This window comes from Macrobrachium nipponense, chromosome 11 (genome assembly GCF_015104395.2).
Source record: "Macrobrachium nipponense isolate FS-2020 chromosome 11, ASM1510439v2, whole genome shotgun sequence".
Lineage (NCBI taxonomy): Eukaryota > Metazoa > Arthropoda > Malacostraca > Decapoda > Palaemonidae > Macrobrachium > Macrobrachium nipponense.
Window position 1 is genome coordinate 22,462,398 of NC_061087.1, and position 22,926 is coordinate 22,485,323.

At 50.3% G+C, this 22,926-nt stretch overlaps 1 protein-coding gene across 2 annotated transcripts in view; it reads left to right on the forward strand.

Moving 5' to 3' along the window:
• Positions 1 to 969: 969 nt before the first annotated feature.
• LOC135196437 (uncharacterized) overlaps positions 970 to 22,926 on the forward strand; it is a 304,074-nt gene continuing 282,117 nt past the window's right edge. The window contains exon 1 of one of the 2 annotated variants that reach the window (XM_064223311.1): positions 970 to 1,062. The gene's annotated coding sequence lies outside the window, so the exon portion shown is untranslated. Of the gene's footprint in view, positions 1,063 to 1,222; positions 1,348 to 22,926 lie in introns of those variants that run through there. The other variant, XM_064223370.1, reaches the window with a different exon arrangement.

The following is a 22,926-nucleotide window of genomic DNA, read 5'->3' on the forward strand; positions in this document are numbered from 1 at the left end:
TAATAAGTTGATATTTGAAAGATTATAAATCATATAGTAGGTACATAGACGTCTTTTGTTGGCGTATGTTGATGTGCATGTACTATGCCTACACACCAATCCACCCTCCAAACGCCCCCCCCACCCCAGGGGGTCTGGGTTATCAAAGAGGATCTAACCTTCATGGTACGGGCCCAAGTTTAAGGGCGGTTATTATTTTTTTTCCATTGTGAGGTACATAGGTGTTAAATGTAAAAATAAGTGGCATAGTGAGCACCTCTGGCCTCTTCCTACCGAGGCACGGTGGAAGGTGGACTGGTTTAGAATAGTCTATAAGCGGACTGTAAGGTATTAAAGGGAGTGTCTAAAAAAAACTTACTAAAGTTTTCCAAAACGTTTCTGAATTATTAGAGAAGGTTTCGCTCACTTCATTCTCAATAATGTATTACATTTATCATAAAATGCCGTTTTCCCTTAAATAGTACTATCACACATCCTGTCTAAGATTTCCAGAACTTACTCTCCAAGGCAGGACTTTTTTATTGATTCATTTGAAATCTTTACATCATCAGAATAATTTGATTACTTTATCATTGAGAGTCGGTAGTAGCTATATTGTGAAGTAATATTTCGAGTATTCAGCACATTTCTATTTACGTTTATGTCTACTAACTAATAAACCCTGATTCCTAAAATACCAACAAATTTCCCTTCACACGGTACTATCTCTCTCTCTCTCTCTCTCTCTCTCTCTCTCTCTCTCTCTCTCTCTCTCTCTCTCTCTCTCTTCTCTCTCTCTCTTTTGGAGTTCAGTGCCTTGTTTGTTCCAGTAATATAGGCTTAATTTATCCTTTTTAAATATAAGTTAAGTAATGTAAGAAAATCATCCGAAGGGACTAAATCTAGCTGTTTTCCCAAAACAATCACCAAAATTGAAAATGAAAGTATATTAAAGCTTATCTAAACGATTAGTAAGCTTTTAGAAGTCTTCCCTCATATGCGCTCAGTAACTACAGAAGTAAACAGTCTTTGAAATGTGTCAAATGTGTCAGTAATTAAACCTTATATTTCCAGTCATTTAGGGTAAGTATCGGAAAATTAATTCGTGAAATTTGGCCTTGAGGTATCGTGGATGTGTTTAGCTACTCATTTATATAAGAGTTCGTAATGATGTATGTTATAAACTTAATACCTAAACCGTATAGCGATCAGCTGCGCTTTAAAGCTTGACTTGGCGCGCAAGCTGTCCCCGTACGAATTTACTAGTAATTTTTGTTTTAACTTCGTCTTAGAATCGAAATTTAATCATTCGAAAACTGATTCCGCCGTGGTGATATGCCTAGTCGATGGCTTGGAAATAGTACCTAGGTATGATTTGTTTTGATAGAATTTTAGTTTAGCAGGGTAGCCTTCAGGCTTGGTAGGCCTCCTAAGGCTAGATAGGCTAGTCTACGGTTCTTGAAATGTATAGCTAGGTACTAAACGGGTAGCTTAAAGGCCTGTCCACACTAGGAAACATTGTTTGCAAACTGTTTGCAAACAACTTTCCTGTCCAGACCTCAGCTGCCGTCAGGATACTTGTTGGTGCAGTAGCCTCTGTATTTTACTGGATATTTTAATGCACTCGAGGAGAGATAAGAGAAAGAAAAAACCTATCTTTGATGGCGGGGAAATTCAATTTGGCTTCTTTTCTTTTCCTTATTTGCTATCGGTGTCCGAGAAGTAGGTACCATTTAGGGGGAAACACCAGCGACTACCAACCCTTATCACGGTGGACAGGTCTTATTCACTCGATATTTAAATGGTGAAACAAGAATACAATTACTACAACTCCAAGCATACCATTCAAAAGATTGAAGTTTCGTCAACATAATGTGATATATACCTATGAAAGCCCCATACGAACTACCTACCTATAGGGAGGAATAGGGATTCAATGATGCATGGATTTTTTTCTTCAAAATCTAAATACTGCCTACTAGCCTTGTACATTTGTTTGGGAGGTAATTTATTCACATCGGCCTATTCGCTCCATCTTCTCCCTAACCTCCGGCCCCCAAACATCCCAAGATGCACTGCCCTCCCTTTATCACCCTCTTGGGGAAACAACCGAGTGGACTAGCTGATCCAGTCTTGCCCGCTTGTTGATCTACCCTCCGAAAAATTACTTTAGCATGTCCTGACACCAGAGATGGGCACCGGTCATTAGTCATCGGTGGTCGGAGCAACACCTCGAGACCTCTATTCTCCTTTCAAAGTAAGCAAAAGTACTTTTTTGGAGGGTGGATCAACAAGTGGGCAAGACTAGATCAGCTAGTCCACTCAGTTGTTTCCCCTATCGCATGAAAGCAGCGATATATATAGCTATATAACAATTATTTTAAACATTTCCCTCACCAACGAAGCCTAAATATGTTCTTAAAAGATTTTCTGCTCAGATTAACTTTTTCTTTCATTTCCCACAGTATTTGCGTAAAGTCGTGTTACACCCTGTATATACACATATACATACAATGTACATGTGTATATATACATTTATGCATGTATACATATGTATAGTATATAAACAAGCATACATTATGAATTTGTATATATGCATATAGTACACAGAAACACTAAATGTTTTCCATTATGGATGGGAAACAAATATACGGTAAAAATTGTTCGCAAATAATGTTTCTAAGTGTGGACAGGCCTTTAAGTGACCTTCTCAAGGCAATATTAAGTAGGGCCTATGCACCATTATTCCATTATTTAGTATACACTTATGTTTTCCTCATTAAATTTATGTATCGTGATTAGCAGAACAATCTGGGCACAATTGCTTTGTAGCTACTAGCAGGTACTACCTAGGTGTTTACTGAATATTGTTGATGCAAGCCACTCTGTTTGCTACCCCATTCCCCTAGCCTAGACCTAGGCCAATTGGCTACCTACAAACAAATATGGCCCTGTCTTAGTGGGATGCTGGAGCTCTTAGGGGGGAACCAAAAAATAGGGAGTATAGGTAGCTAGTTCGCAGCACTACGGGAGAACCTCCGAACAAAAGCTACTATAGTAAATACATTATATCCAATGTTTAGTGTTACTGCGCCCCCCTGGCCAGGTCAGGGCACGGTGCCCTAAGTGAGATTAGGTAGGTAAGTTCTGGTAAGGTCAGGACCATGCATTCTAGGAAAGGGTAGGGTAGATCTAGGTAATAACTTTGTGTCGAGTATTTCTTTGGAAATTATTTGTGAAAATAGCTTAGGGCAGCTCATTGTCCTTTCATTGTTCCGATACGTAATACAAACCCTCGGTCCTTTAACAATAGGAAGTAGCTAGCGGCAGCTGGAACGGTCGTAAGCTTCGAACAAGGGGAGAACGGTAGTTAACTGCTTGTCCGATCGTCGCGCGCCGCGCGACTGGGAGGTAAACAAATCACTTTTGCTTTCGGCCGTGTGTGGGAAGGACGTGTTCGCCATCGCTCTGCCCGCCTTGTCGTTCGCTTTGAGTTTGAGTATTTGTTTTCTCTTTCTGTATAAATCAGGAGTGATTGTAAGTACTTTTGACAATTCTGTTGATTCTTGCAATGAGTGAATTGGAAGAAATGGAAATATCACCGCGCCCTCCAGTCGCCCGTAGAGTGTGTCCCGGGCTGGAGGGGCGTAGATGTGGAGGGTTCAGGTCATTCGTTGACGTGGACCCCCACGAGGTTTGTACTCGTTGCCGGGGGCGAGAGTGCTCCCGCAACGAACCTTGTGTTACATGTATGAATTGGTCCGAGGCGCAGTGGGTGCTGTACGAGGGCAGGAAGAGACTTAGGCCGGCCAAGAAGTCATCGGAAAGTCCAGTGACTCCTTTGGTGACGGACACTTCGTCCTCTTTCCTGCCTCCCAGCCAGCCCCCACGTTTCGCGCCTTCCCCTGCGGGGGGGGTAGCGGAGTCCTTTTCCTCTCTCGATCCGTCGAGTGTGGATGAGGGCGCCCGCTACCCGGACGTACAGCTGTACTCGGGGTCTTCCGTCCGCTCTGGGGGGGGGGTTTCGCCCCCCAGGCGCGAGGAAGCCCCTCCAACTAACCCGACTATTGCTTCCGCAGGTGTGCCATCAGCGAAGGACGACTTGGGACAGGTGTGGGAGTCGCTGGGACTGCAGGGAGTGCCCAGCATCCAGGGGTTGCTTCAGCGGTTGGCGGGGTCGGCGGTGGTCACTCATGGTGCGGTGACCACCACTACTACCACAATAACGACACCAGCGTATGAGATGCCACCACATCTGGTATATACGCCCCATATAATGTCGGTGACACCCACGGTGGCTATACAAAAACCCATTGCTGCCGTGCCAAAGAGGACGGTGCCACCACCACCTGGATTTTTTCCTTTGCCGACCCCGGACTTCCGCTGCCCAAAGAGTACCCCCCTGGACCTGCCCATGCCGCCAGTGCCACGGATGACGGTGACTGTCGACAGGACGCCTGGCTCTCCCGTGGTACCTGCCGTGCCTGCCGTACCTGTTGCCGTTCCAGCTACTCTTTCCCTTTCAGATAGGCCTGCACATTCCCTTTCAGATGTTCCTGCCGTTCCTGCTGTTCCCGGACCTGTTCCTGTTGTTCCTGCTGCTGGTGTTGCTGTCACAGTCTCAGGTCTTTCCGGACAGGTGCAGTCGGGCCCTGTTGCTTCGGCAACTGCCCCGGCTCCCTCCTGGATGGAAGACCTGACGTCTGTTCTGCGGAGCCTGGCGAAGAAGAAGAGGAAGAGGAAGAAGGTGTCGTCGTCGTCTTCATCGTCTTCTTCGTCGTCTGCTGCCTCTCCTTCCCCTTCGACTTCTAAGGCTAAACAGCCGAAGAAGAAGAAGGGTGCCTCCTCCCCCCCTAAGAAGACTCCTTCGGGATCTTCTAAGGGCCCGGCTCGCACAGGCGAGCTGGGGAGCTCTTCTGCTGGTCCTCCTGTTCCTTCGGGAACGGGGCCCGTCGCTTCTTCTGCAAAGAAGAAGTCGACGGGGACCAGAGGTGCACCAGCCTCGGCTGGTGCGTCCTCACCTGGTGCTAGCGGTTCTGCCGCTAAACCAGGTTCCGTCTCGGCCGCTTCTCGTTCGCGAGAAGCACCGAGTGGACGCTCTTCCAAAGAGGACCGTCCAGCCAAAGTTTTGACGTCCGAGCTCGCTCGCCGTCAAGACAGCGGCGCGGAGCAGAAGACTGGCGAGAGTCGTGCACACGACTCTCGCCAGGCCAGTGGACGCTCTCGCAGCGATCAACTGGCTGCTCGGGCTGACGTGACGGTCGCTGACCGGCCACGGGTTGAGGCGAGGAAGGAGTCCCCACGGCCGCCGGTACCAGCCACGGCTGGTACCAGCGGTTTGACGCGCCGAGAGGACGCTGGCCGGTCTCGACGCGAAGGAGAGGCCTAGCAGGTCACCCGTCCGCCGCTCCCGATGGGACCGGGCCGGAAGACGGTGACCAGCGGCAGCTCGCCTGACGCTAGAGATCGGTCTCGACGTTCTCAGCCGAGCCAATCGCCCCAGGCGAGCGGCAACGCTAGGCCTGCTGCTCGACCGTCACCGCGGGTTGACGATCAGCAGCAGCCCTCCACGCACGCTGGTCCTGCCAGCGAGCGAGGGGGGAGCGTCAGGTCTGCCTCTCCCGTACCTTCAACCTCCTCGGGCTATACCGGGAGGAGCGAGGTACCGAGGAGCGATCACGAGAGGTGCGCCGCTCGTGACCCAGCTATGACGCCGTACGGCTCAGGCACGGTCTTAGGACCGACCAGGACGTACGCGCAAGTAGTTGGAGGCGACCGTCAGGGGTCTGTCGCTGTTCCTCCTTCTGAAGGAGGAGTATCGAGGGATATGCTCTTGCTGGAGGGACTGGACGGTCCTACTCCGCAAGACGCTGTAACGCCTGAGATACAGAGGAACTTCGCAGAGGTCATTAAGCTGATGCGTCTGCATAATGACCTTGCGGAAGAGTCGCCGCTACCACCAGCAGAGCCCACGTCCCGGCTCGAATCATTTTGGGGTCCCAAGAGGGAGCCCAAAATGATGATGGGGTTGCCACGATCAGAGCTTGCGGACTCGGTCCTGGATCAGGTGGAGAATCTCGTCTCAGGACGGGAGGACTCGCTAAAATCCGGACGGTCCTCTAAGCTGCTTCCTCCTCCTCTACAGCGGCAGAGGCGATTCTATGTGCCTTCGGAAGACCCGATACTGCCGAAACAGGTTAACCCGGAGTTAGCGAGGCTGACTCCAGGTGTGTCCCTGCAGCAGCTCCTGTCGGAGAACCTATGGTTCTCGCAGCAGGAGGCACTTGCCCTGGAATCTACCGCTATGGCAGCATTCCAGGCAGTTTCCTGGTTGGATTTGTGGTCCCTCACAATATCCAAAGTAGCGGCCGGCTCTGGGAGTTCTGCTCTCGAAGACGACGCTTCTTTCAGGAGACTGTGCCAGTCTGGAGGAAGAGCAATCTCTTACCTCGCCCATCAGACTGCTAACCTGTGGGCCAACTTGGTTCTTCGACGTAGGGACGCAGTCCTTACCCGAGTGACCAAGGGGGCCGGGCGTGAGGCGGCACTCGGGTTACGAAATGGACCTCTTAGGAGTTCCCCAGCTCTCTTTCCGGGAGAGATGGTGGACGCTGCGGTGGAACGGCGGCGCACTGACGAGAGTGACCGCTTAGTCCACCAGGCAGTCTCGAAGGTTTCTGGGCAATCTCGAGTAACTGCGGCCAAACCAAAGAGCTTGGCTAGCGCTTCCACGGCGGCGAAGACGGTTGCACCGTCCAAACCCCGTGTGAAGACTCCAGTTGTTTCAACTTCTGCTAAAGGAGGCCGCAACCAGCCCTCCTCCCAGCCCTCCTTTCCCCGAGGAGGTGGCGGGAAAAGAAGTCGAAACGAGGAGGGAAACGCTAGGGACGGCGTTCCCCCTCACCTGCTGCCAGAAGTGGGGGGGTGCCTAGCGAGCCATTGGGCGACTTGGCAGCGCTACGGCGCCGAGATCTGGATAGTAGGACGTCCTTCGGGAGGGATATCTACTACCCTTCGAGTCTCGGCCCCCCCTCATCTCCAAACCGGTCCAGCTACAGACCTATGTCCGGGGATCAGCAAAGGACAACGCTCTTCGACAGGAGATCAAGACCATGCTGGCGAAACGAGCTGTAGAAATCGTGGAGGACCAGTCACCGGGCTTTTAAACAGCCGCCTCTTCCTGGAGGGAAAAGGCATCGGGGGCTGGCGTCCGGTGATAGACCTCTCTCCCCTGAACCGCTTCGTTCGCACGACGCGGTTCACGATGGAGTCGGCACGCTCAGTGCTCGACTCGATCAGGGGGAACGATTTCATGCTTTCAGTGGACCTGAAGGACGCGTATTTTCAAATACCCATCCATCAGTCCTCCAGAAAGTACCTCCGCTTCATCTTCGACGGGACGGTGTACCAATTCAGGGCACTTTGTTTCGGTCTCTCAACCGCCCCACAGGTGTTCACGCGAGTGTTCACTCTGGTGTCGGCTTGGGCCCATTCGAACGGGATACGTCTTCTGAGGTATCTCGACGATTGGCTCGTCCTGGTCCCTGGCGAGCTCCCGCTCGCAGTTGCTACAGGACAGAGATCGACTCCTCAAGTTTTGTCACGATCTGGGGATCGTGATAAACTACGAGAAGTCCGACCTCGAACCCAAGCAGAAGATGAAGTACCTGGGTATGCGATAGACACGGTAGCAGGGCAAGTCTTTCCCGCAGACTTGCGTATCAGCAAATTCAGGAGGCAGCCGGCCGGTTCCTGTCTCGGCAGGAACAGGCAGCACAGCAATGGCAAGTCGTGATCGGCCATCTGTCGTCACTCGAGAGTTCAGTCCCTCACGGGCGTCTTCACCTATGGTCTCTCCAGTGGAGGCTAAGGGAGAGTTGGTCTCAGGCCAAGGATCCTCCTTACTTTCCCGTGGCTATCACGGACAAGGTGAGGCAGGACCTAGCCTGGTGGCTCGACAACAAGAACTCTTAAGAGGAGTGCCCATACGCACTCCCCCCCCGGAGATGCTTCTGTTCTCAGACGCATCGACCGGAGGGATGGGGCGCACACCTGGAGGAGTTGCTGACTGCAGGTGTGTGGGACCATCACGAGAAGCACCTTCACATCAATGTCCTGGAACTCAAGGCGGCGTTCAACGCTCTCCAAGAGTTTCGGGACCGCTTGGTGGGACACTCAGTGGTGTGATGTGCGACAACACCACAGTAGTGGCATATGTCAACAAGCAGGGGGGGCTAGTGTCTCTTCCGCTCCATCAGTTGACGGTGCAGGTGCACGAGTGGGCCACGGCTCACTCGATAGAGCTGTCAGCACGCTACATTCCAGGCAAGAGGAATGTAGTAGCAGACAAGCTCAGCCGTCGGGATCAGGTGATAGGGACCGAATGGTCTCTACACCAAGATGTGGCGGAAAGGCTCTTCAACCTGTGGGGGCGACCGGTCGTAGACCTGTTCGCCACCCGGCACAACAGAAAACTTCAGGTTTTCTTTTCAGCTGTGCCGGACCCATGGGCAGCTGCAGAGGACGCTCTCCAACACCCCTGGGACAACCTCTTCGCTTAACGCCTTTCCTCCCTTCTGTCTGATTCGGAAAGTGATCAGTCGAGCGCTGGTCACTCCCAATCTCAGAATGATCCTGGTGGCTCCCAAACGACCACAAGCCGTTTGGTATCCGGACCTGCTGGCTCTTCTTGCGGACGCACCGAGAGAGCTACCCACCTGGCACAACCTTCTAGCCCAGCCACACGTAGAACGGTACCACCAAGCAGTCCAGTCCCTTCAACTTCACGGCTGGCTGTTATCCACCATCTCTTGCGAACGAGAGGCTTTTCTCGTAGCGCAGCAACAGAGATGGCTGGACACGTCCGACAGTCCTCTGCAGCTGTGTACCAGGGGAAGTGGGCCGTCTTCTGGTGTCGTAGACAGGGTCTGTCTCCTCTCAGAGCCACTCTTCAGCAGGTAGCGGATTTCCTCGTGTTTCTTCCGCCGAGAGAAGCTCCTCTCAGTACCCACAGTTAAGGGATATAGAGCCGCCCTGGCTCTCGTCCTAAAACTGAGGGGACTGGACATCTCGAATTCGTTCGAGATATCCTTGCTAATGAGGAGCTCGAAGGCGTCTTGCCCACCCAGGGAACTTAGGCCCCCTGCGTGGGATGTGACTCTCGTACTTAGGAGTTTGACTCGAAGACCCTTCGAGCCACTCCGAGAGTCGTCAGACAGGGATCTGACCCTCAAGACCCTCTTCTTGCTGGCCCTGGCATCGGCGAAGAGAGTAGGGGAACTACATGTCCTTTCTTATGATGTTTAGCATACCAGAGGCTGGGGATCTGTGACGCTCGATTTCGTCCCGAACTTCGTAGCTAAGACTCAGAATCCGTCGATCCCTGACGACAGGTTCGAGTCTTTCACGATCCCCTCCCTCCTGGACTTCACCGATAACGATGCGGATGAGATGCTGCTTTGTCCTGTGAGGGCGCTACGGCGCTATCTGAAGAGAACTCGACATCTCAGGCCTGAGTGTCGACGCCTCTTCGTTAGCACTGGGGTCACCAAGAAAGAAGTCTCCAAGAACACGCTTTCTTTCTGGCTGCGTGAGGTGATCAGGAGAGCGTACGAAGCTGATGGTAGCGACGACATCCGTACGCTCCGTCCGAGAGCCCACGAAGTCAGAGGTATCGGACCCTCCTTAGCGTTCCGTAAGAACTTCTCCGTGGCGCAGGTCCTGAAGGCAGGTGTCTGGGCCAACCAGACCACCTTCACGTCCTTCTACCTTCGGGATATTGCCCACAAGTCCTTGGATACTTTTTCCTTGGGACCTGTGGTGGCTGCTCAACACGTTGTGTAAGCTTACCCAGCACCCGAGCAGGCAGAACAGCATCGATTCCTGTATGACTGGGAGAATGAATGCGTGAATGAGAGAGTGACTGGCTTCTCTTCACCATCTTTTTCTACCTCTACCTGTGGGCAGAGGGATACGGTCGTTACCTTGCTGGAAGGGAGTCAGATGCAGGTAGCTATTCAACAGAGCTCCATCCTATCTCTTTAACTAGAGATAGGAGTAAATATCCACCACTTTCTCCAACAAGGGGGAGAAGGTGGATGCCAACATGAGACAAACCCATTACTTTACATTTGCTCATGTAAAGGAAAAAGTTCTTACAATGCTGGTACGAAGAGTAACGCTTGCCTCTCTCTTAGTACTCGGCCCAGAGGTCTGACCATTGATCCTGCGGTGCACACCCCGATCAATCGGACAGAGGCTGGATCCCTCCCTCGCTCTTACGACCAGGGAGGCATTCCAGGGATGGACGAACACCAGTCTGTTCATCAAAAAGACTCAGATTCCTCCCACCAAGAAGTGAGTCTTCCTATTGTTAAAGGACCGAGGGTTTGTATTACGTATCGGAACAAATGACATTTGTCGAAAATTGCATTTTTCCTAACTATACAAACCTGAGGTCCTTTAACATATAGTCCCTCCTCATGCCACCCCTCACTCTGCGTATTTTGCATGGGCCAAAAGCAAAAGTGATTTGTTTACCTCCCAGTCGCGCGGCGCGCGACGATCGGACAAGCAGTTAACTACCGTTCTCCCCTTTTGTTCGAAGCTTACGACCGTTCCAGCTGCCGCTAGCTACTTCCTATTGTTAAAGGACCTCAGGTTTGTATAGTTAGGAAAAATGCAATTTTCGACAAATTGTCATTTTCCTATTGGTTGATAGATACCATAACACAGCTTTTCGTCTTGTTGTAGAGAGCCTACTTACACTAATTGTCATGGATATCATTCTGAGAATCAGTGGTTGAAATGATGGTTAGAGTACTGTAATTCTTCTGAGTTAGCCATGTGTAAACATGACTTTGATATAAGGTAAACTCAGATTCTCCTTTGCTTTTGATATAAGATAAACGCAGATTATCCTTTGCGGTCATGAGTTATGTTTGAGTTTTGCCCCCCCCCCCCCGCCCCTTCCCTTGTCTGCCTTCCTTCACCTTCCAGCTTTTAGGCTCCCCCTTTCATCTTTTCCACACACACACCCCCTCATTTATTGAGGCCTTCCATCTATAAACAGCCATGTTAGATACTATTCGTGTTCCATACTCTGCTGAAAGCCCTTGATGATCACTTAAAACTATCATCAGTATTTTTTGTAGCCTAGGAATCTGCCATTACACTTAACAATTGTGCCAATTTTGACCTCTTGGAAATTTTCTTGTACAGTATGAGATTCTTATGCCTTATCAAGAGGTATAAGAATGCTAATTTTAATCAGTGTAATGTAAAGGTTGTATGTAATACTTTCAGCTTATAATAGCTTTGAAAACATTAGAATTACAATTTTGTCTGCAAACTATATTAGAATATACTGTTTACTTATGACTGATACCTCACCTGCTGAAGGTATAATACTATCCACTGCTACCATTCACTTGTTTGCTTATTATTAAAGTGTTACTAATGAGACTCTGAAGCTCTAGGTTTTTTTATTATTAATGATAGTTGTAAGTCTATGCTCAGCCACACAAGCACAGCTAATTTTCTGTGCAAGAATGGCTTTAAAACTATTATTGTAATTAAGTGTGAGACTGCTGTATATTGAGTTAGTCATGTCAGTGCCTGAAGGCCTCAAGGTTTTGTGTGGGGTTGGGTGGAGGAAAAAAGTTAAGGATTTACATCTTACATATTATTATTGGATGTTAAGTACTATAATGAGGAGATTTTTTTTACTGTTTTAGAATGACAAAATTGAAGATTTCATACAATCAACTTACCTGTCAGATATATACATAGCTAAGACTCCGTCGTCCCCGACAGAAATTCAAATTTCGCGCCACTCGCTACAGGTAGGTCAGGTGATCTACCGGCCTGCCCTGGGTGGCAGGACTAGGAACCAATCCCGTTTTCTACTCATATATTTTCTGTCGCCGGTGGTATCAACATCGTTGCTGCCACCTCTTGACTGGAATTCGCTTTTCTAAGCAATTGATCATCTTTTTGTGGACTTTTGGTGAAGTACCTGGATCGTTGTTTTGGCATTCGCTACTGTGGACTGGATTTGGACTTGCTTTTTGATTTTTTTCTTCAGAATGTCTGATTCAAGTGTTTGTGTGAGAATGTGTGTGAATGTAGGCTGCAAGGTGAGGATACCGAAAGCTTCGGTTGATCCTCACACTGTATGTCGCAAATGTAGGGGTTTTGATTGTTCTATTTCTAACACCTGTCATGAGTGTGAAAGGTTGAATGTTGAGGAATGGAAGACTCTAACTTCTTACTTGAAGAAGTTAGAAAGGGATAGAGTCAGAAGGGCTGCATCTAAGATGGCGGGTAGTTGTACAAGGCCTATTGAGCCTTTAGACAATTCTAACTCTTCTCTTAATTATGATTCTCTATCAGGACCCTCACTGACCTGTACAGTTCAGGATTTCAGCTTTCGGAAATTGCTGAACTGAAGGCTACGATTCTCAGGATGAAAGCCGAAAGGGCTACCATAAAAGGTAAGGATGGTGAAAGTGACTTTAGTGAAGTGAGTGTCCCCAGTGTTGTGGAGGGGGCGTCTGACCGTCTCTGCGACGCTCCCAGGCCTAGACCTCTTCCAAGCTCCCAAGCCCAGAGGAGAAGGAAAGTCGAAAGCCGTACGGAGGTTGTGGAGAATTCCCCCCGGTCAGGCGTCCCTTCAGCAGTGCTGTGCATAGACAGCCTGCTCAGGACCGCTATCGAAAAAAGCGTCCTCAGAGAGTGCTTCTCTTCGTCCGCTTCTCCCTTCCTTAAACGAGGGTGGAAGGATTCGGAACTTGTCCAGGCCCCCTGAAAAGGCACTGGAGAGATCCTGGTTTGGATTCAAGCCCGGAACGCTTTTCGGAAGAAGAACCTCCTTCTATCAAGAAGGCGAAGAGGGTTTCGCCGTTCCATGATGGGGGCAACACGCCTTCGAGGTCTACCTCTCCCGTTCAAGAAGACGCAGGAGAAGCGTCCAAAAGGATCATTTTGGCGGTACAGGAACAGCTTTCCGCCCTAGTAGGAGTCCTTTCGAAGGATCCTCCTCGTAAGAAAGACGTCAGACTGCCGGTCAAGAAGACTCGTCTTCCTTCTCACCAGGAGTGAGGCTCCTGCGAAACGTGAGTCTTTTGAGATCTCAGATAGAGACTCGTGGGAAGATATGGATCCGCCAGACAAGCGCGTAGCAACAGCTAAGCGCGAGGCGTCCTACAGACGAGAAGCGTCCTCTAAGAGAGAGTCAGACAAGCGAGAAACGCATTGCAGACGAGAGGATTCTCCCAGATGGGATACGTCTGCCAGATCAGTAGCTTCAGCCGAGCGCGGAGTTACAAACAGGCGTGAGCATTCATCCAAGCGTGAGGCTCAAGAAGAACATCTGTCACGCAAGGAGGGGACTTCAGGAAGACGCGAGTCTTCAACAAGGCACGAGGTGTCAGTCAGGCGCGAGACGGTTCAGAGGCGCGAGGCACCAGTCAGGCGCGAGGCGCCAGCCAAGCGCGAAGAGTCAGTCAGCGCGAGACGCCAACCAAGCGCGAGGATCTTGCCAGGCGCGAGGCGCCAGCCAAGCGCGAGGAATCAGCCAGGCGCGAGACGCCAGCCAAGCGCGAGGCGCCAGACAAGCCATGTAAGTGGATCAGCACCCATTGACAAAGTCCTTTCAGGCTCTGCCGAGTAAGTGGATAAGACCCCTTCGGCAGACCCACAAGAATTCTTGGCCATAGATCACATATCTCGCTAAAGTTTCTTGAGGTGATGCAGACTACGGGGAAAACACCCACGAAGTCTACCACCTATCAGGTAGGAACCAAGGTTTTTATTTTATACCTACAACAGATGTTGTTTACCTGTCTATTCTAGTAGTAGCTGTCTCTTACCCTCCACCGAAGGGTGCCAATCAGCTATGTATATATCTGACAGGTAAGTTGATTGTATGAAAATGATATTGTTATAATACAATAAAGTTTCATACATACTTACCTGGCAGATATATACGATTAGGGCCCACCCAGCCTCCCCGCAAGGAGACAGGTGGAAGAGAAAATATATGAGTAGAAAACGGGATTGGTTCCTAGTCCTGCCACCCAGGGCAGGCCGGTAGATCACCTGACCTACCTGTAGCGAGTGGCGCGAAATTTGAATTTCTGTCGGGGACGACGGAGTCTTAGCTACGTATATATCTGCCAGGTAAGTATGTATGAAACTTTATTGTATTATAACAATATCATTGAAGTATTTGCTAGAATTTTTTCCCGGTAAAATCACTATTGGCATAAACCTGCCAACATGCTTGAAAAAGGACTTGGTTACTAGTACAGTGGAACCTCTACATACGAAAGTCCCTACATACAAAAAATTCAGGTTACGAAAGCAAAGAGAAGATTATTTTGCTTCTGTATATGAAAATAATTTAGGTTGCGAAAGGGTAAAGTCCAAGTTGTTCCGACACGGCATACAAACCTTCGGTCCTTTTACAATAGGAAGGTACTAGCGGCAGCTGGATAGGTCGTAAGCTTTCGAACAAGGGGTTCGGTAGTTAACTGCTTGTCCGACAGGCGCGCGCGCGCGACTGGGAGGTAAACAAACCACTTTTGCTTTCGGCCTGCTGGCGTGTGGACGTGTATCATCGCTCTCTGCCCGCTTCATCGTCGTTGCTTTCGCATGGTTGTGTTTTTCTTTTTCTATTTATCTAGTGAAACTGAATTGTAAGTACAATCATTTCATATTTATTTCCATTGAATTCAATTGTGAATTAAAGGATCTTGGTTTCTCCACGCCCTCCGTTTATCCGAGTGCCGGGACTGAAGGGCGTAAGTGCGGGAATTCATTTTCCCAGAAATGATCCTCGTATTGTGTATGCTCGGTGCCGAGGGCGGGAGAGCGCTCGCTCCGAGCGTATATTTTGGTTGGAAATGTGTAGATGAAAATCGTAAGTAAGTGCTCTTTTCATTTATATTTTTTTTTGACCTGTATGCTCGTTGCCGAGCGAATGCGCTCGACACGAAAACTTATTCTGTGGAAGGGTGGAATCCGCAAGTACAGTATTCTTTTTCATTTTCATATATTTATTTTGATTGTAGCAATACTCTTTTTGGATCAGTTTCCGAGCTTACCCGGAAATTGATCCTTTCCCCTTTTTATTTGAATGAAGTGAAATCGCAAGTGCAGTTCTTTTTCATTTTCATATTTTATTGAGATTGCATTGTTTACTTGGATCAATGTTTCCGCTATTTCCCGGGAAATTGATCCTTCCCCTTTTTATTTGTATGAAGTGAAATCGCAAGCGCAGTATTCTTTTTCATTTTCATATATATTTTGATTGCATCAATTCATTATGGATCAAGGTTTCCATTCATAATCGGGAATGGATCCTTTTACCCTTGCGCTCGGTACCGAGGGCGCAAATGCGCTCGATCCGAGCCCTTATTCATTGTGAAGTGAATCGTAATGCAAGATTCTTTTTCATTTTATTCCTTTTATTATTGATTGCATCAATATTTATTTGGTTCAAGTTCCGCTCAGTCAGGGAATTGATCCTTATGCCCTTGCATTCGGGCCGAGGGCACGATTGCTCTCGGGCTCTTATATTATTGTTGGGTACATGGGTGCTGTGCGGGGGTGGGGAACGAGAACCCCCCCCCCCCCCCCCCCCCGCCCCCCCCCCCCCCCCCCCCCCCCCCCCCGCTCAGCTCCCACAGATGGCCCTTCCCCTTGGGGGGGGGGGGAGGTTATCGGCGTTCTTCTCCTCGCCCGATCCGTCGAGCGCGGGGGAGGGCGCTCGGTGCCCGATGTACAATTGTATTCGGGGTCTTCCACTCGTTCGGAGAGGGCTCACCCCCCCGCGCGAGGGACTTCCCCCCCACTAATCGCTACTACTGTTATTTCCGCAGGTGCTACTGCCACGAGGGTGGACCTTGGTGAGGTATGGGCGTCCTTCCATTTGCAGGGCGTGCTAGTGGTCCCCAGGGGCTGCGGTTCTATGTCTGGGCCTACTGCGGTCACCCATGGAGTGGTGACCACGCTCCAGGTGACGACGTCCCTCCTCACCTGGTGTACTCGCCTCACGTGGTAACAGTCTTGCCTACAGCCGCTGTGAAGTGCCGTTCGCCGTACCGAGAGGGGGGCGTGCCGCCGCCGCTCGTGGTTGCCGCGCTGCAGCGACCACACTTCCGCTGCCCTAGAGCTCGCCCCTGGACCTGCCGCCGGTACCAGGATGTTGCTGGCTGCTGCTCCACTTCCTGTGTTTCTGGTGCTGCCTGCCGTACCTGCCGATTCTGGGCTGACTGTCCATGGCAGTTGCTGCGCTGGCTGTCCCTACCGTTGCTGCGCTGGCTGTCCCTGCCGTTGCTGCGCTGGCTGTCCCTACCGATGCTGTGCTGGCTGTGCCTGCTGTTCCTGAGATGCCCATACCTGCTGACGTCGTCCCTGTTCGTGGTGGTACTACCCCAGGACTATGGTCCTGTCTGTACAGGTGCGTCCGGGCCCTGTGGCTTCGGCTACAGCAGCCCCGGTCCGCCCTGGATGGCAGATCTTACGTCTGTCCTGAGGAAGCTGACGAAGAAGAGGAGGAAGGTGTCGTCGTCGTCGTCTTCATCTTCTTCATCGTCGTCGGCTGCCGCCTCTTCCCCTTCGACTTCTAAGGCTTTCACAGCCGAGGAAGAAGAAGGTTGCCTCCTCCCTCCTAAGAAGTCTCCCTCGGGAGCTTCTCGGGACCCCCCGTCTCACCTCGGTGGGACGGGAGGGTTCCTTCCGCTGGTCCTCCTGCTCCTTCGGGAGCGGGGCCCCGTCTCTCTTCCTTCTTCCGCAAGGAAGAAGACTACGGGGACCAGAGGAGATACCGGCTAACACCTGGTACTTCCTCCCGCCTGGTGTCAGTGGGTTCTGCCACTGCATCAGGGTCCGTCTCGGCCTCTCGTTTTGCGGGAGGTACCGACGTGTACGGTCGCCTACCAGCGACCGTGCAGCCAGGAACCAGACCTCGGAGCTCGCTCAGCGTCAGGTTCACGGCACGGGGCGAAGGACTGGTGACAGCCGCTCACGAAAAAAAAAAGCCGACTCTCAACCAGACTCAGCTCTCGCTCTCGCGGCGACCAGCTGGCTACCCGGGGACGTGACGGTCCACGACCGGCACGGGCTGAGGCTGGGAAGAGGTCCTCCCGTTGCGCGGTACCAGCCACGGCTGGAACCAGCGACGTGACGTGCCGTGACGGACAAGCACCGGTCTCACTGTGACAGTGGAGCCTGCAGGTCGCCTGACCGTCGCTCTCACAGAGAGCGATCGGGTACGGCAACCAGCACCAGCTCTTCTGACACTCGAGATCGGGGCCGCTGTGCTCAGTCCAGCCGTTCTCCACAGCGAGACGGTTCGACAGGCCTGCAGCTCGATCGCCACTGCGGGTTGACGATCGCCCGCAGCCCTCCAAGCCCTTGCTGGTTCTGCCAGCGAGCGAGGAGGGAGCGTCAGGTCTGCCTCTCCCGTACTTCAACCTCCTCGGGTTACACCGGGAGGAGCGAGGTATGAGGAGTGATCGTGAGGGGTGCGCCCCTCATGATCCCACCACGACGCCCTACGTGCCAGGCACGGTTCTTGGACCGCAGGACGTATGCGCAAGTGGATGGAGAAGACCGAGAGGGCTGTCGCTGTTCCCCTTCTTAGGAGGAAGGTTCTCGGAATATGCTCTTGTTCGAAGGGCTTAACGGTCCCACTCTGCAAGATGCTGTGACTTCCGAGATCCAGAGGAACTTTGCCGAGGTTATGGCGCTGATTCGTCAGCACAACGACCCTCGGGGAAGGATCGCCGCTCCCACCAGCAGAGCCACGTCTCGGCTCGAGTCGTTTTGGGGCCCGAGAGGGAACCCAAATCGACGGTGGGTCTGCCGCGATCGGAGCTTGCCGACTGTGTTGAACCAGGTAGTCTCTCGTCTCCGGACAAGAAGGCTCTCTCAGTTCTGGCCGGTCGAACAAGCTACTTCACCTCCTCTACTGCGACAGAGGCGTTTCTACGTGTCTTCGGACACCGTATTTGAAATACCCCTTCGGTCCTCCTGAGGTTTCGACCTCGACGAGGACTAGAATGAGTCGGAGGACGGTATCGGCTCTCCTGTCAGGTGTCGATCAGCCCCACCCAGACGACGTTCACAGTGGCGGCAGACACTTACCTACAGTATGAGTTCGTAACCCTCCTCGGGAAAAACAACGTTTTTTCTCCTCTGACGATACGTTTTCCCAGGCTCTGAGAGGCCATCGCCGTAAGGCGATGGCTGCTCCTTTTCTTCTCCAACTGCTAGTTCCGCTGGGAAGGCGAGCCAGTATCCAGTTCCTCCCCCATTCCCTCTCTCCTTACGGCTACGAGGGAAAGGGGAGGGATCCTACAGAGATTTCTCTGTAAGATCCCACGTTAGGGGCTGCGCTACCGGGGGGACCTTTCGGGTCCTACCTGACGTAAGCCCCGGTCATTGAGGAGGGATCCTGCCCCTTTCTCTCGATTTCTACGGGAATCGAGAGGACCACCAGCCGATATCGTTTGACGAATTCGGTGGGGGGTTTCGCAGAGTGCTTAGAATTCTACGGAATTTCTAGCGCACTCAGAGTGTTCGAGTTTTTTACGATCTCCAAACACTTAGCGAGACCACGGTCCCAAAGTTGAGCGAGAATCCCCGATAATTGTTACACGATAATCGGGAACCTCGCTTATGCTCGAATTCCTGTAATTTCTAGCATTTGGAAGAAGACTGCTGCGGAAAGAAGAGTACTCACAGTAGGCGATTAAACTGGAATAGAGAAGAACGGACGGGAACTTCCAGTTTGGCTTGAACTATCGTCTTCGGTATTCTGTTCACCATTGAAGCTTTCCTTTGGGAAAGACTTCTCCTTCACTCTCTTGACTAGAGAACGAAGGCGGTCGATCTCCAATCCTTATTCTCATTCCTCGAGAGGAAAAGAATTTAGGATGGAGGTCGTGGTACAGAACCTACAAATATACTACGTATATTACCCTCGCGACAATGATTCTTTTAACAGTTGAATTGTCCCGGACCGGGGGGTAGGCGCATACCATAGTTAACTCTCTACGGTTTGTGACCGAGGAACGAATTGTATCTTAATTGAACTGCAACTCGGGGTTGCCTGCAACCTCCCAGCAGTTATCAGTTTCGATTTTAGATACTTGGTATTGTCATGACAACACCAAATCAGCTTTGTATTTACCGAATCCGTTTCGGTTAAATATAATTGCTCGAGCGTATTCTTTATGCTCGATGGTTCTAGCGAACGCATTCCTTCGTGGAATAATGGATTACCTGGCAACTCAGGATGACGAGTCACCGAGAGCTACTGCGATTGAACTGCCTGATAGCGGCTCAGTATCAGTTAGGTCTCGGAGATGAACGGTCGGTTACGTCTCCTCTCTGGTTTGGATTGACTACCGAACCGTATCTCTGCCCAACAATCATGGACTTAGGTCTCTGATTAACGGGGATTCTCGCAATAATGAAGGACCATCTACTGCTGTGACGCTCGATTTCATCGCCTTCGACATTGCGAGAATTTTTCAACAGAGATATCTCTTGGACTCTTTCATCTTTCTGTTTACCGCACGGTAACAGAAGTCTGTACTAGTCACCCGCTGCATCGCACCGCGATAATGCGAATGATTTTTGCAGACATCTGAGTTTGTCTTCAAAATATCTCGTATTCGTAGGTGTGCAATTATTCATTGCTCGCCCCGAATTAACAGATATGTCAGAAGACATCGCCTACTCTCCGACCTGCACAGCTCTACTTCCAAATGTTCAGCCCATGAGAAGCAGTTCTTCAGGCAGTATTTCCCTGTCTTCATTACTGAAAAGCGCTCCGCTTTTATTGCAACTACGATCCTCACCGGACAGCAATGAATAGCGGTTAGCGTTCTCAGTCTTTGTAGCACAGGTTCAGAATCTTGAGAATCCTTCTCTTGGTTCAGCTGTGAAGACGTAGGTTGCATTTTCTGTACACCTTCGTCTTCAACGACACATAGTGTTGTTTTCTCCTTAGCCGAGAATCAACTATACTATGAGATATCTTGCCATCAGGGACCTCGGTCTCTAGAAGGCAATTGACTTTCGCCTGTTGGCAACATGCCTTAAGAGAGTCATCACCTTGCCTTCTGGCATCGGTGACGAACAAATTATTTGTTTAGTCTCTTGGCATAACCCTTTTAAGGCGAAGGTCACGTGACTTGCTCGGGTGCTTGGACAACTTGCCTCCTACCGAACGCAGTCAGTCGGCAGCTGTCAGAGCGCCCAAGTCTGTTACGAACTTCGCTGTGGACTTAGTTCGGTTGTTCCATAACAGTCTTTTCTTCGTCCTAACGGCTTGTCACAGTACCCATACCATCGACACCCACCACCTTGAGTGTCGGTGTCCTATCCACTACCGAGAAGAACAACTTCGCTGCAGACGGGATAGACCAGTATGGGTACAGGACATCACCGAAGTCGAGAAGAGGGATAGGTCATACGACCATTCCCTTCTTTTCCTCTGAGGTAATTGCATGACTTTTCCTGCGAAGTCAAGCATCCAGGGGATGGGGATTCGTGACGCTCGATTTCGTACCGAATTCGTAGCGAAGACTCTGAACCCTTCGGTTCCTGACGATCGGTTAGAGTCCTTCACAATCCCTACCCTAATGGACTTCACCGCCTTCGATGCGAAGGAGATGCTGCTTTGTCCTGTGAAAGCGCGACCGCGCTTTCTGAAGAAACTCGACATCCCAGGCTGAGTGTTGAAGACTCTTCGTCAGCACCAAGATGACCTAGAAGTACACTCCCTGCAGTTACACAAGAACTTCTCCGTGGCGCAGGTACTGAAGGCAGGGGTCTGGTACAACCAGACCACTGGCACCTCCTTCTACTTTTGGATATTGCCCACAGGTCCTTGGATCGTTTCCTTGGGACCCGTGGGTGGCTGCTCAACACGTTGTGTAGCTAACCCCAGACCCTAGCAGGCTGAAACAGCATCGAGTCCTGGTGTGACTGTAAGAATAGATAAGTGAATGAGAGAGTGACTGGCTTCTCCCTATCTTTTTCTCCCCCTCTACCTGTGGGTAGAGGGATACGGTCATCACCTTGCTGGATAAGGACGAGATGCCGGTGAGCTACTCGACAGAGCCCCATCCTATCCCTTTCACTAGGGATGGGAGCGAATATCCACCACTTCCTCCTACAAGGGGGGGGAAGTGGATGCCAACAAGAGACAAACCATAACTTTATGTTGCCTCTTGCAAATAGGAACTTGTTCTTGTTGCTGGTACGAAGAGATACGCTTGCCTCTCTCTTAGTACTTGGTCCAGAGGTCTGACCATTGATCCTGCGGTGCACACCCCGATCAATCGGACAGAGGCTTGGATCCCTCCCTCGCTCTTACGACCAGGGAGGCATTCCAAGGTTGGGCGAACACCAGTCTGTTCACAAAAGACTCAGATTCCTCCCACCAAGAAGTGAGTCTTCCTATTGTAAAAGGACCGAAGGTTTGTATGCCGTGTCGGAACAAATGACAATTTGTCCAAAATTGCATTTTTCCTAACTATACAAACCTGAGGTCCTTTTACACATAGTCCCACCTCATGCCACCCCTCACTCTGCAGTTTTTGCTTGGGCCAAAAGCAAAAGTGATTTGTTTACCTCCCAGTCGCGCGCGCGCGCCTGTCGGACAAGCAGTTAACTACCGAACCCCTTGTTCGAAAGCTTACGACCTATCCAGCTGCCGCTAGTACCTTCCTATTGTAAAAGGACCTCAGGTTTGTATAGTTAGGAAAAATGCAATTTTGGACAAATTGTCATATTCGCCCGGGCCGCCGAGAACAATTTTAAAACTGGCGCGCCCCCAGCTCAGTAGACTGGCCACCATCCTCCCGCTCTCCCATTGGTTCCTGATGCTAGTCACCGCCGTAAGATCCTGCTCTCCTTTTGGTCAGCATCTGTCCCATCATGCCTCTATGTAAAGGCATTCCTTGACCATTTTTTGCAGCAGCATTATCGTAAACATCTCTGGAATTCGTTCTTTCACATATATTTCATTTGTTAACGTAAATTCGTGTTAGTGATTTCGCTTTCGTTGTACTTTAAGTTAATTTATTGTGTTATGTGTGAACTTAATGACTTACGTTATTAGCCATGGGTCCTAAGAATGTTGCTGATGTTCACAGGAAGAAGAGGATGTTTTCTATGGAGACGAAGATGGAGATAATCAAGAAGTGTTAATGTTTTCTGCCATTTGTTAATGTGTTTCATAAAGTTTAGTTTTTATACATTCAACTTACCTGTCAGATATATACTTAGCTATTTGACTCCGTCGTCCGACAGAAATTCGAATTTCGCGCACACGCTACCTGTAGGTCAGGTGATCTACTTACCTGCCGCTGGGTGGCAGGACTAGGAACCATTCCCATGTTCTATCATATTTTTTCTGTCAGCCATACTGGCAACATCGTTGTGGGTATCTCCGGCTGGATTCGTATTTTGCATCGCAATTGATCTTCGTTTGGACTTCTCGGTGACGTATTTGCATTGATTGTACTGGCATACGCGATTGTGGACCGTTTTTGGAATTTGATTTGGATTGTTCCAACATGATGTCTGATTCTGGAGTGTGGTGAGAATGTGTGTGAATGTGGGTTGTAAAGTTAGGATGCCGAAGGCATCGCTTGATCCTCATACTATTTGCAAGAAATGCAGGATGTATGAATGTTCTTTTGGTAATACTTGTAATGAATGCAAGGATTTGAGTGCGGAAGAATGGAAATCTCTAACTTCATACTTGAAGAAGTTGGAAAAAGACAGGGTGAGGAGGTCTTCTTCCAAACCTTTGTCTAGTTCTGTATCTAGCGGGGTTATCAGTAATATTATACCCTCTTCTCCTTTTACTGCCCCATCTAATGTACCTGCTCCTTTATTAGAACCCACAGATTCGGCATC